This window comes from Mastigoproctus giganteus, chromosome 13 (assembly GCF_048544385.1).
Source record: "Mastigoproctus giganteus isolate SK-2022 chromosome 13, ASM4854438v1, whole genome shotgun sequence".
NCBI classification, from domain to species: Eukaryota; Metazoa; Arthropoda; class Arachnida; order Uropygi; family Thelyphonidae; genus Mastigoproctus; species Mastigoproctus giganteus.
In genome coordinates, this window is record NC_143587.1 from 36,878,372 (window position 1) to 36,891,959 (window position 13,588).

The 13,588-nt window shown below is 42.4% G+C and overlaps 1 protein-coding gene and 1 non-coding gene across 2 annotated transcripts in view; one reads left to right on the forward strand and one right to left on the reverse strand.

The window, feature by feature from the left end:
* The window catches only part of LOC150075969 (uncharacterized), a 265,177-nt gene that overhangs the window by 159,578 nt on the left and 92,011 nt on the right, over positions 1-13,588 (reverse strand). The window lies entirely within an intron of this gene.
* Positions 10,289-10,370, forward strand: TRNAL-AAG (transfer RNA leucine (anticodon AAG)). The gene has a single exon. It is a non-coding gene; the product is annotated as a tRNA-Leu (tRNA).

Consider the following 13,588-nt stretch of genomic DNA (forward strand, 5'->3'; position numbering starts at 1 on the left):
ACTTCAACAACCTTTTGAAGTATTAGCAGAAGAGAATTTGCTGACATAGTTTTAAGGAATAAAAATAAAAAGAAAGGACATTTATGAAAGAATGCAGACAGATCTCAAGGACATACAGATTAGGATTTGCAAGATCAGGACCTTACTTCTTTGAAGTTTTAAAATCTCTGTTGGTAAGGCTCGGATTATGCTTAGATTTTACTTTAGATCATGTGATAAGGACTGTATATGACTCGCTGAACACAACCACTCGATTTATTCTCCTCCAGAAGTAAACGATGTCATCTGTGAATTGCAATTACAAATAAATTAGTAAATAGCGTTTTCAATAGATGGCAGCACTTAGTCAGTGATCAGTAGGAGGAGATGTGAAGATCTAAGGAGGAGATGTGTAGATCCAAAGAGATGTGTAAGTAAATTTTCCGTTTCCTGGAGAAAAACCCCTTCGCCTGAGACCGACTAACTCGGCCACGTTGTGAAAAAGGCCCATAAAAATTTCTCACATCATCGACAGGAGTCGAACCCAGGTCTTTTCTCTTTCCCTTTCTTATTTTCCAATTTCTTTCCATACGCTGCCATTCCTCCCTCACATCCCTCTCTCTTAGCCTCTTCCAATCCTTTGCGAAGTGCTTCACTCACTGTCTTTTCTCCAATAAAATCTCTTCCCTTCGATGCACGCTGTATATTAATTCTTCTGTTTTACTCTTCCTCCTTCCTTCCTTCATCCTCTCCTCCATTCTCTTAGCATCTTCTCCAATGAGCTGTCATTCCAACTGCTCATTTTTTATCCGATGCGTTACATCTTTTTTCCCGAGTTCTACCTGAGAGTGGTGAGGGATTTGTTTCCAACGTGCGTTTCGCTACCCGTAACCTTTGATATTTTCCAAGCGGGCAGGCGGAGTGTCCGTTTATCTTAGTGCGCTGAAAACGAGGCTAGTGCACTGCTTATCGCTGCGCGCCTGTCTATGTAAGTAACGATACCAACCACAGATGTGTTCCGCTATAAAAGTGTGTTGTTTACCTCAACTTCTGACCCGGACAGCAATTTAAAACACGTTAAGGGAGTTACTCGTGGGGGGATGGCAGCTCTCAAAAAGTAGTTACTCACTACTTTCTTGCATTAAAGCATTATACTAATAAAAAAAAGTTGAAAATGCACGTTTTAGACGATGCTTGGAATATTGGCGAAGTAATAGTTCCACTGAAACACAAAGAGAGCAGGATCTTGTTATCTGGATGCGCTTTTTATGACCCCAGAATAAAACTACGCTAGAATGTAGTAATAAAAGCTGGGACGGATGAATTATTAACGGTTATTGTACTTATACATTCCAGAGTATAATTTCCAACACCTGCAGGAAGTTCAAAATACCACTACCTTGACTATGACCAATATATCAAAGCACGTGACACTTTATTATTCTCTAAATATCTTATAATGCACGCTAGGTAGAGTACAACGTAGCATTATAGTTCTAAAAAAGTTCAGAGATTTTAGTAAGAACCAGTTTTAATGACGATGTCCCCCGAGGATTATCCTTAGGACCTCATTATCTTATTTTTACTAAAAATTAATCCGCTCATTTTCAGTTGTTTAAGACTTCGATGTCTGCTTATTGTGTAAAGTTTTCCATGCCACTACTTCGCATGGATTCCACTGGGTTTCTGTTGGAGTCTAGCTTCAGATTTGACAACTTTTCTATCAGGATATTTGTCAGCTGTTGTATTGTTTGTCGTTGGAAAACAGCGAAGCTGAACTGGCTTTCCAACATGTCCCAAACATTCTTAATTGGATTCAGATCTGGAGAAGCAGGCAGTTCGGCTAGATGTTGGAAATATTGGCAATGTTCCTCAATTCAGATGCAATTTTTTCGCTGTAGATATTTGCATTGTTGTCTTGAAAGAATCCATCGCAATCCGGGTGAAAATGAAGCACTAGAGAGTGCAGTTCGTCCTCATAGAGGTATGATGGCCCAACCCATAACAAGAACACACCCTATACCAAGTTACCACTTCCAGCTGCTTGAGCAGCAGACACGCAACAGTCTGGATTTCGAGACTCTTCCGACCCCATCATCTTTTTCCACAGTTCAAAGGCCAGTCTTAATACCATTCCAGTCGAATCTATCGTTTTTTTTTGAAAAGATGGTTGCTTTGAAGCACCTGTGACTTCTAACTGGGATTCTTGCTAAACGTGCTCCATGGGAAAGATTACCTGTCTTTCCATCCATGACCAGATCGTCAAAGAAGCTCTAGAAAAGCGTACAGTATTCAACTCATTTTTGATGTCACTTATAGAAATATCCCAGTTTTAAAAGCTTATTTTGCTATCCATCCCCCCACCCAAACTGTTCCAAATATCAAAATTTCAGTTGAGATTTCATCGTGGAAAACTGGTTGCCATGGAGACATTTCAAGCAATGGAAACTTCATCCCCGAAAAGGGAACTTTTGTGTTAACCGCCACTCAAAGTGCGTTCGAACAATTAGCAAGGGTTGGACATTTAGAACGCGAGCGATTTATACGAAAAATATCAATTACAACGATTCTGCGTTGTCTCCACTCTTTTGAAACGCCGCTATTTGGCCCCAAACGGCTGGCGCCGCTTAGTACCAGATGGAGAAATGTCACAACCGAAAGCGGCCTGACGCACTGCCGTTGTTTAAAGCGTTCTAGACAATGCCCAACTCGAAATCGAAATGCAACGTGTCAGTCATTCATTCGGATGCTGTCAGTCCAAGTTTACAGCAAGGAACTCAACTGAACATGAACTATCGAAGTGAATTACGAATGCGCATTAGCCTTCGCTGCAGATGCTGTCGCTCAAAGGACAAAGTGAATTTGTAAGAAATAAATAACGTATTTTCTCGCGCTTCAGGTATACACGCACGCGCATGATGGCTAATTGAATAAATTTCTTTTGAAAACATCCATCCTTAAGAAAAATAGAGAGCAGTCCCCTGTAAATATATCTTCACTGCATAACACGTGGTAGACTTTCCATTGGAAACACATTGTGTCTGTCGAAGAATTTTGGGATTAAAGGAGGCTGCTTATTTACCCAACAAGCATCGATGGGTTAAAAAGATAACCTCATTAATAATGCGTTCTATTGTTCTTCTAGTTATTGTGAACGCGTTTTCTTTTATCAAGATGCTGCGGGTTGGAAATTCGCGCTCTTAAAATATTCAAGATTTAATGTGGTTTAGAAAATTGATGATGGTAGGCTTCATGATGAACCTCTCTCTTTGACGCATTAATTTATAATGAGGGGTGGAACTATGTTTATAAGATGCAGGGGGGGTGTTTGTAAGACGAATGAGGGTGGTGATTTGTAAGACGTGTGTCTTTTATATAAGGTTATGCGTTTTTTTTTCTTTCTTTGAAAGTTTAATAAGATTTCAAATATTTATAGTTTTTTTTCCTTTAAATTTCCAAGAAAAATTATCTAAAGTGCTAGAATTTTGTTGAGGGGTGCTGGAATTTTGCTGGAGTGGGGGGGTTTATGGTCGTTCGAAGATGCCATCGGGGTTACGACCAGCACTTTACGGTTCTACGTGAGTTCGAGTTATAAGATACTCTTCGTCCGAGTTCTTTGTTTTATGATTGCTTTGGCAATTTTCCGAAATAGGGTTGTCGTGGCGCTCGCGCAATTTCCCACGTGTTTATGCACCTTTATGGACTTTGGGATTTTGTTTAAGGGTCTGTAAAGTTAGGGTACTCGCTTTTATTGGATGCATTAAGCATCGATGATGGTTGACGATGTTGTTTCGTGGGTCGTTTGCATACAGATGGAGTTTGAACGAAAAAAGATTTAAAATTTGTGGTGAAACTTTTATTGGAGTCGGATCCAATCTAAAATCTGAGGGTTGGTAATGTGCAAATACTAGAGGTGCATATATAGGTTCGACGTATTTGAGAAGAACTGCGTGAGGAATACACGATGGATTGGGTTCTTCTTTAGTGCTATGGTTAACGAAGGATTAGCGATCATGGCAGCGAGTGTAGAGCTCACTGCATCCAGTAGAACCTTTCCCCCTCTCTCTTCAATAAGAGTTGGGTACTAACTGCAAGAACCTTTTAGTCCTAATGAGGTCAGAGTCATCTCTAAAGCAGCGCATCAAGGTTAAAAAGAGAGATTTCTAAGATAAAAAAAAACAGAAAATAAGCGAGGTCAATAAACTGAGGATCGTTGCGCAATTAATGGATGTACCACATCTTGTGAGATGTACTATTTGAGCCAATGGTGGGGTCTCTAAGATACTTACATAATGTCTTTTATCCGGCTTTATTAAAATCTAAATACATCCTGCTCGAATTATTACCCATCTTGGTGATTTGTTGATAGAGGAGAGAGAGAATGAGATCATGGGAGAGAGATAGACAGAGAGAATGAGATCAAGTGAGAGACAGAGAGAAAAATGATAGAGATCGAATGAAAAGGGTGAAAGAGAGAGAAATAAGAGAGAATGATAAAAAGAGAATAAAGATAAACATAGAGATAGAAAGAGGAAAGTATAGAACGAGTAGAAGAGAAAGGTATAAAGAGAGTAGCACAGAAAGAGAGAAATCGAATGAAAGGCAGAAAGAATGAGAGAGAGAGAGAGAGAGAGACGAGGGAGAAGGACAGAGGGAAGACAGAGAGGAAAGAAGAAAAGAGAGGGAAGAAGAAGAAGAAGGTAGAGACGAAGAGAGACAATAGGAGGGATAGCGAAGAAATAAAGAGAGAGAGAGAGAGAGGAAAATAGAAGACTGGAGAGAAAGAAAATAGAAAGAAAGTGTGAAGGAATAGAGAGAAAAATGAAATAGAAGAAATAGAAAGATAAGAAAATAGATAAAGAAGAGAAGGAAAGATAACAATTAAGAAAAAATAAGAGAGAGAATAAGAAGATAGATACGAAGAGAGACGGTAGGAGGAAAGATAGCGAAGAAAGAAAGAGAGAGAGGGAGGAAAAGAGGAAGATAGAAAAGGCAGGGAAGAAAGAAATTAGAAAGAAAGTGGGAAGAAATAGAGAGAAAAGGAAGAGAGGAGGAAGGAATAGAGAGATAAAAAGAAGAGAAATTCTGAATATTGCGCAATATTTGATTTTTTGTGTGTGCACGGAAAACGAAAAGAAAATCCGTTTGAGAAATGCGTGGTGGAAGAATATTATCACAAAACGTTGCAATGGGCTGAACGAAAAAATAATAATAAAATGAATAGGCAGGAAATAATAAGAGAACAGCGCCCTCTTTTAATACCAAGTAGTAATAAAACGCGTCAGATATTCGTAGCGCATGAATGAGACGCATGTTTAAACCACATCCACCCGGATGTGGTCTCAACAAGACATCCAAACCACAGAATCAGGAAAGCAACACAACATCTCCGAAGAGAGAGCGAGAGAAAAAAAAGACGTAATTTGAAACGACGTTGTTCGAGGCGACGATATACGGGGAATTCCTGTCCCTTCCATTCATAATTTCGTGCGTGCTGTTATTTTTTTTGTAAATCGCCACCCACTTGGAATCTCGTTAGGGACCAACTTAATAGAGTACGTGCACGGATTGTAATCTGCCATTTTGAAGGGGTGCACAAATGCGCGAAGGAAATCACGCCGTCCGTCCACCGGAATTAGGGAACAAATTTGCATTTTGTGAGTGCCTGCGATAGACAGAGAGAGAGAGAGAGAGAGAGAGAGACAGAGAGAGAGAGAGAGACTGAAGAAGTCGTCGGAAATTAGCCTGAAAAAGAAATCGGAACACGTTTCCCCATCCCATCCCATCCCTCTCAGCTGGTGTTCCCCCCTTCTTGTGACGCGTTGATTCGTGCGCCTCCCCACCGGAGCCCCGATCAATAGTCACGTAAAAATAGCCATCTCATTTGCGGTCGTCCCGAAGCGCGTGTATATTTTATTTGGTAACCATGGCAATGAGCCAACATCGAATAACCATGGCTACCTGGCAGGCCGAAGCCACCTTAATGGGCCGAGGCAACAGGTGAGGGAACGTCTCCTCCCTCCTCTTCCCCGGGACGGCGAGATGGTGGGCGCCGCGGGGAGCTTATTAATTAATCGTGGTCGGGGTTGTCGCCGACTGCGCTCACGTTGGATCGGCGACGTTGCCGGACTCGAAATGTCGTCGCAAAAGGGTTCTCACGGACATCTCATTAACGATCCACCGAAAGATTCGCACGCGTTTCTTGTAGTTAATTTCAACTCGGACAAACTCTGCCTTCGTTGTCGGACGACGTCACGCGATATCTGAAACCGGTTGCTAAGCAGCTGCGTCTGTTTGCCGGTTATCAGACGACGGGGTTTTAATGCTGGGCGGGGGAGGATGTCGTTTATAGTTGATATTACTCTCAGTTGGCTTTGCATTAGCGACACCCTCCTGTGCAGGAATCGACTGGTCTGCGATGCTGGTGAAGGCTCAAAGTCGGGAACGGCTGCTACGAAGTTGAGTATCTGCGAGGAAGAATAGGTCGACATCGGGATCATTCCAACTTCGAACGTGGAGTGATTGTGGGACAACACAGAGAAAGAGGGATACACAGAGGGAGCAAAAAGAGAGAGGGAAATGGAGAAATAGCGAGAGATGGAGAAAGGGGAGAGAGAGAGAGAGAGAGAGAGAGAGAGAGATACAGACAGATAAAGAGAGAGAGAGAGAGGCAGGTAGACAGCGAGAGTGGGAACAGATAGAGAGATAAGGATAGAGAAAAGGAGCGAGAAAGAGAGAGAGAGGGCAACAAAAGAGCAGGAAGATGAGGCAGATGAGATGCAGAAGAGCAGGAAGAGAAAAGTGATGAAGAGGACCACGAGGAGCCCACAAAGAGAAGCGGTTTCCCGAAATGCAAGGGGGGGGATTAGTAATTATCTGACGGAGTGTTGTGAATCGGCGTCATTAGCGCGTGTGCGGGCACGGACAAATGCAGAATTCATAAACACGACACCCGCCAACGATCTCCAATTAGGCGAGCGTTCTCCGACCACGCTTCGTGTTCTTCCCTCCAAACGGCATTCCTCGTCCCCGAAGGATTAAGGGGGGGGAAGCCATCGTCGTCTTAATTAAAGCGCGTGTTTTGCGTCAAAAATGAGCTCACGAGCGCGTTATTTGCTAATTTAATTGCCACCCGAATATGCGATGCCACTCGTGGCAACCCCCCCCCCCCTTATGTCAACTCGTCTGTTCCCGCTGATGCCCGACGCTCGTGATGATTCGCATCTCCACTGGGGACGCAACAAGGTTGTCCGCGTGCTAATCTCTCTTCAAAACACCCCCGTTTGTACGGGGGGGGATCTACTAATGCGAACGAGTGATGGAAAGAGAGAAACAGAGTCAGAATCCCTCTCTCTCTCTCTCTCTCTCTCTCTCTCTCTCTCTCCATTGATCTTTAAGACAACTAAATTCCACTCCCATCCTCGATTCGTGCGCACCCAATCAGCGCGCGCTCATTGGCTGCCTGTACGTCGTGACATATGAACTTTGCAAAGGTAAACATCCCTGCCAACTTTGTACGAGGAACTAGAGTTCTCTCTTCTCTCTCTCTCTTTCTCTTTGGCGGCTGCATAAGTGGACCGGCTCGAGCGTTTCTCTGTTCCGAATATGCCTAGGGGTTGTTTGACGGGCTTGATTACTAGTGACGGCAAGCGAGCGATCGAAACCATCCCCTTACCGTGTTCTTATCTCGGGGATCTGTCACTGAACTGAGTTGAGTTTAGCGTCATTTCCGGTAGGTGGGGCTTCGGATTTGCTTCAGAATCCTGCAAAATGAACTGCTGGATGTGGTCCACACGCACCACAACGTGCCGGTATGAGTTTGATATTTTATGTACACCGCATCCCCAAAAGTAATGACACTCCAAAAAGTGTATGGCCATTAGAATTATAGGCCACACACAGACGCAGTGGCATTGATTCCATTATGTGTCTTAAATCTAACTCCAGATTTGACCTAATTCTCCAGATCTCAATCCAGTTGAGAATTCCTGGATTATGTAATAATCCGGAAACTCGGATCTGGAGAATTTGGTGGGCCGGTGTAAATGTTGCCAATCTTTGAAATGTTCCTGGAACCATCATTCAGATACAATTTTTGCGCTGTGAGTGGTTTCGTTGTCGTCTTGAAAGAATCCATCGTATTCCTGGTACAAGTGAAGATGATCTGATACAACAGAAAGATTCATTGGCGACAACACAGTTAGCGAATTCAGCCCTTACCAATAGAACACGCCCAATACTATGATATCACCTCTGCTCCCTTGCCCAAGACAGAATCGACCAAGAAGCCCTACTAGATCTTTCCACTTAAAAACTCGCATTTCCTAGTTTTATTATCTGTTGACGTCAATTGCGAATGTTTTCCAATTTTTTGGCAAGTGAGTGTATATTTTTCTTTCAATAATCATAAAGGTGCAAGTTAACTCCACCTGCGCTTTGTACAGAAGCATCATTTGAAATTATGCAATCTAAGTAAGTTGCTACAACTGAAACCCAATGTACATCCCACGCTACCTCATCACTTGGAATCTATCAGAGTTGATGGAGAAATCCAATAGAGACTCTGACACCACGCCCTTTCGCCTCCAACCACCCTCGGTTAATTTCAACCTTGACTTCTTGACGAACGCCTGTTTTGCGACCTTTCCAGAACACAATGACCTATTTATCTCGAATGTCAGTCCACTCTGCTAATCCAGTTTGCCATAGACGATGATGCATCACTCGTCTGCAACAGTCGTCTGGTAGAAAACAACCATCTACAATCCACCCGACCGACGCATGCGCAGCTAAAATAATAAATTATCTACTCTTGACGAATTCCAAACATTTCATCAAAGATTAAACGGCTCCAAATACGGTCCTCGAGCTGTTTCTTTACAAGTAGTTACCAGCTAAGTATCACAAAAGATTATGACCTTCCCTTCTTCTATAATCCTTCTTCGGATTATACTAAAGAACGAATTACAAAAAGAACAATATAAAATAACGTTATTTTGATTTCGGGAAAATTCATCCACTGGTAGTCAAATTATTACATGCAGACGGACGGACGGACAGACACTGATTGTAGGACTTCTATTAGATTGATTTTAACCACAAATTTTGGGATGGCTCTACAAATATTTCTATAAAATCCAAATATAAAATTTCGTGAAAATCCGTCCACTGGGAGACGAGTTGTTACATGCAGACGGATGGACGGACGTGGTGATTTTTTATTTATTTATTATTTAAAATAATAATAAATAAATAAATTTAGATATTTAAAAATAAATGCGATAATGATTTTAATAAAGGGATGGCGATAATATTCTCTGGTTTTCGTTTTTACGATTTGGAGGTCTCTGTCGCATCCGGCCGACGTTCCGTAAATATCTTTGGGACGAAAGTGTATTAGCAGACGAGAGGTTGTGGCCGTTGCAGGGTTGAGGCGGACTTAATAAGCACTCGATACAAAGTGTTAGGGACTTATCTCGGATATCAGAATTCTAATTAGAAAGGGTGTTTAAAGGTTATTTTAGCTTCAAGGTCACCCGCCATTGTGCTTAGGGGAAACGGTACGTCGTAATCATTACGTGGCTGCGCACACGTCTGCAATCTCTCGCGGAGATCTCAACATTTTATATCTCCAGACGCAGCGCATTTTTTTTTTTTTTTTTTACTCTGCGACAACACACTCACAACTTATGTTGCTGCATCGCTTGGTTAGAGGAAATTGGTGTCAAGCAGAAGATGACCTGTCAAAAGGTGAAGAAGGAGTTAGTGAAGAATGACAGAAGTGGAGAGAGAGAGAGAGAGAGAGAGAGAGACAAAAGGGGAGGATGGGATGAGAAAAAGAGGGAGAATTTAGAGTCGGAGAGAGAAGGTTAGAGACAGACAGACAGATGTGAGGTTGGGAAGAGGAATGAAGAGAAGAGAAACTGAAAGAGAGGGGGAATTGAGAGAGAGAGAGAGAGAGAGGAAAAGAGACAGATGAAGAGAGAGAGAGAGAGAGAGAGAGAGAGAGAGAGAGGGGAGTGTGAGAGAGAGAGATAAAGAGACAAATAAAGAGAGAGAGAGAGAGAGGGGGGGGGGGAGAGAGAGAGAGTGAGAGTGAGTGAGGAAAGGAGACATGAATAGGGAGAGAGAGATAAAGACAGAAGGGGAGTGAGAGAGAGAGAGAGAAAGAAAAGGAGAAAAAGACAGACAGAAAACTAGGAGGGAGGGAGAAAATGGGAGAGTGAGAAAGTTAGAGAAAAAGAGAGTGAAAGAGAGAGAGAAAAGAAGAGTGATAAGAATATTGAAAAAGAGGAGAAAGGATGTGTGTGGTAGGGTGGCCGAGCGGTCTAAGGCGCTGGTTTAAGGCACCAGTCTCTTCGGAGGCGTGGGTTCGAATCCCACCCCTGCCAAGTACTTTTTAACCCCAGGGGCTCACATTTGGTGAGTATGGGCTTGGCACACCCAGGGTCCTCAGATGGATATCATTATTCTTCTCTTCTCTTTCTCTCTTCTTTTCATCTTTTTTTCTGTAACTTTTTACTCTCCTTTTCCCTCACTCTCATTTATTATTATTATTATTAGCCTTATGGCTTCCTTGCACCATAAGGCTAATAATAATAATAATAAATGAGAGTGAGGGAAAAGGAGAGTAAAAAGTTACAGAAAAAAAGATGAAAAGAAGAGAGAAAGAGAGAGAAGACAGAGAGAAAGTGAGAGAAAAGGAGAGTAAGAAAGATAGGGAAAGAGAGTGAGAGAGAAGGAAAGTAAAGAACATGATACAGAATAAGAGAGAATGAAAGAGAAAGAGAAAAGAGAGAGAGAGGGGAGAGGGAGGACAGAAAGACAAAGAAATAGAGTGAAAAGAGAGAAGAAGAAAGAAGGAAAGAGAAGGAAAGTGAGATATAGACATAAAGAGAGGGAAAAAGATAGAGTGACAGTCAGAGAGAGAGAGAGTGAAAGACAGAGATAAAGAGAGAAGGAAAGAGATGGACAGAAGATGAGAAGAGTCAAAAAGAGAGGAAAACGTTATGAAGAGAGACTGAAAGAGAAAGAAAGTGAGAGGAACAGACAGATGGGGGAAAGAAGAGAATGAGAGAGGAAACTGACAATCTTTCGGAATAATTCGAATCAACTGCCACACATTGAATTGGAAGGCTCTTTCTGACTTAGACAAGGAACGATTTTAATTTATTAATTATTATTTATTTATTTATTATGTTTGCAATAAAGCTTTTCATAACATGACGTAAAAGGGGTTTTGCTTTAGCGTTCCATTTGGAATGCTGCCATCTGGTGGCAAACTTTCGAAATTCGTCTAATCCCTGCTTGGAGAAAATGTTACCTCTTATGAAGTTTCGGAACACCTGAACGAGCAGATGTCCGTTGCTCCGACTCTCTGATGACCTCTTCTTACCGATTCGTCGCAGGATATCGCCTTTCTGACCGAACCTGATGTTGCCGGACAAAGGAGACCCCACCGATGTCGGCTGCCACTCCGAGATGACGTCGAAGTCCCCTTTTGATGGGCGAAGAATAAAACCGCGGGGACGCATCATTACGGCCATCGTGTGCCTCGCGCACAAAGGCATCCCACTCGCCGGATGAAAATGTCCCCGCGATTAGATAGCGGCGAGCTACGGAGGTCAGACACAGCTTGCGATTCGGCCCACAGACGCATTGTATTGCCGACCCCCCCCCCCTTGCAGATGCCACGCAAATGTTAGTTGTGGAGCGAAAATGGTTCGTTGGATTCATCCCATCTTTGCTAATTCGTCACGAGGCAACGACCCTCCCTGGTCACGAAGCGTGGTAAGGGCTCGGTTCAATCGTCCCCTTATCTGGACTAGAACGGGTTGAAGGAACCTCTCATTCGGGAGATGAATTAACCGGTCTGGGAGAACTCGTTCATCTAGAAGTGCGAAGAACTGAGAAATATAACATAGTAGTGCCCACTAGCCTTAGATGCCTCGCTGCTTATACAGATGAACTGAACTCCGTGTCTTATTTGTGAAATAACTGTTTAGATGGAGTTGAAAACGAACAGCACAGTCGAGAGATGGAAGACACAATGAAAAGAAGGTTAAAGAGAGACAGAGCACAAAAGAGGAGAAGTGCAGAGGAAGACAGCGAGAGGAGGAGAAGAATGTATGAGAGAGGGGAAAACAAAGAGGCGAAAATTGAGAGAGAGAGAGAGAGGGGGAGGAAGAAAAACAGTGAAAGAAAGGCTAAGGAGAAAAGTGTGAAGGAGCAAAAAAGGAGAGAGAAGACTAAGGAGGGAAAAAAAGAGGAATAGAGAAAAGGGTAAGGATAAAGCGAAAAAAAGTGAAAGAAAAGTTAAAGGAGAAAAAAAGAGAAAGATATAAAAGGCCAAGAAGAAAAAGAGTGAAGGAGAGAAAAGGCTAAGGCGAAAGACGAAAAAAAGGTAGAATGAGTGAGAAGAAGAGTGAACGAGAGAAGAAGGAAACAGGAAAGATAAGGAGGAATGAAGAGAAACAGAGAAAATGAAAGAGAAACAGGGAATAGAAAGAGTAATGAACAGAAACAGAGAAAATGGTTTGAAACGACAGAGAAAAAAGGGAAAGAAAGATGGCGAAGAAAGAGAAAGACACAGAAGAGAGGAATTAAATGGAGAGAAAGAAAAGCGGATGAGGGAAGAAGGGAGCAAGAAAGAGAAAAAGATAAATAGAGAAAATGAAACGGGAGAGACGGATAAAGAAAGAGAGAAAAGACGGAAAGAAGGATAAAGAGAGGAAAATGGGAGAGAAAAATAAAGAAACGAAGAGATAAAGAAAGAACAAAAAGGAAGAGAGAGAGAGAGAGAAAGGAGAGATAAAAGGGAAAATAAAGAGAAACGAAGGGAAAGAAAAAAAAAGAAAGAGAAGATTAAGATTGAACAAAACTGGGGGAAAAAAGAAAACTAAACATGAAAGAAAGAGACGAATAACTGAGACAGAAAGAAAGAAAGAAAGAAAAAAACGAGAGAGAAAGCTGAGAGGCGAAAGAAGAAAATGTCAAAATAGAAACAGAGAAAATAAATTCGAAGATATCAAGAGAGAAGAAGAAAGATAAAAAACGAAGAGAAATAGAAATAGTTTAAGAGAGAGAGAGAAAGAGACAGATAAAGAGAGAGAATTTTAAGGATCTCTTCAAAAAGAGAAACAGTGCAAATAAGAAGAGCAACAAATACTCCAAAATGGACCAGCAGCGTGTGAAGATGAAGCAGAGTGACAGAGAATGCGAGCAGATCGTCACTCAGGAGGGCATTTAAACCTGCCGAGGACGAGATGAAGGGGCAGATCTGCTTCCATCCGAATCCAGCTCCAATTATCTGGGCCACTCCCATCTAATCGCGTGTTCTCCATTCCTCCTCAACTCCTCACAAAACATCCCCAACAGAGGGAACTCCCGCGCAAGAGAGAAGCAAGCGTTGCTTCTCCGAAAGTATCGTTCAGCGGGGAAGTTGCGCTTTCTCTAAACGGGACCGAAAGGGCGAACGTGAAGAACGATGGAAGGCGGACCTCCGGATTCGTGGTGATCTCCGCTGTGTCATTACCCCATCAAGCGCGGCTGCACTCTGTAATGACACTACGTCCGACGATATGTAGATGTGTATTTTGCGTTTCATCTT